The 353-nt window shown below is 27.2% G+C and overlaps 1 protein-coding gene across 1 annotated transcript in view; it reads left to right on the forward strand.

Annotated features, from left to right (window-relative positions):
• The window catches only part of LOC106867613 (multidrug resistance-associated protein 1), a 40,107-nt gene that overhangs the window by 28,500 nt on the left and 11,254 nt on the right, over positions 1–353 (forward strand). The gene's annotated exons all lie outside the window — the stretch shown is intronic.

A 353-nucleotide genomic window follows, 5' to 3' on the forward strand; every position in this document is an offset into this window, starting at 1 on the left:
TGTATATATATATATATATATATATATATATATATATATATATATATATACACACAGCGGTACTTTAACTTACAAGTGTCCCAACTAACGAGTTTTTTAAGATACGAGCAGTCTCTCAGCCGATTTTTTGTTTTAAGTTTATGAGCTAAATACATACGTACATACATACATACATACATACATACGTACATACATACATACATACATACATACGTACATACATACATACATACATACATACATACGTACATACATACATACATACATACATACGTACATACATACATACATACGTACATACATACATACATACATACATACATACATACGTATATACATACATACGTACATAC

Source organism: Octopus bimaculoides, chromosome 20 (assembly GCF_001194135.2).
Source record: "Octopus bimaculoides isolate UCB-OBI-ISO-001 chromosome 20, ASM119413v2, whole genome shotgun sequence".
Classification (NCBI taxonomy): Eukaryota; Metazoa; Mollusca; class Cephalopoda; order Octopoda; family Octopodidae; genus Octopus; species Octopus bimaculoides.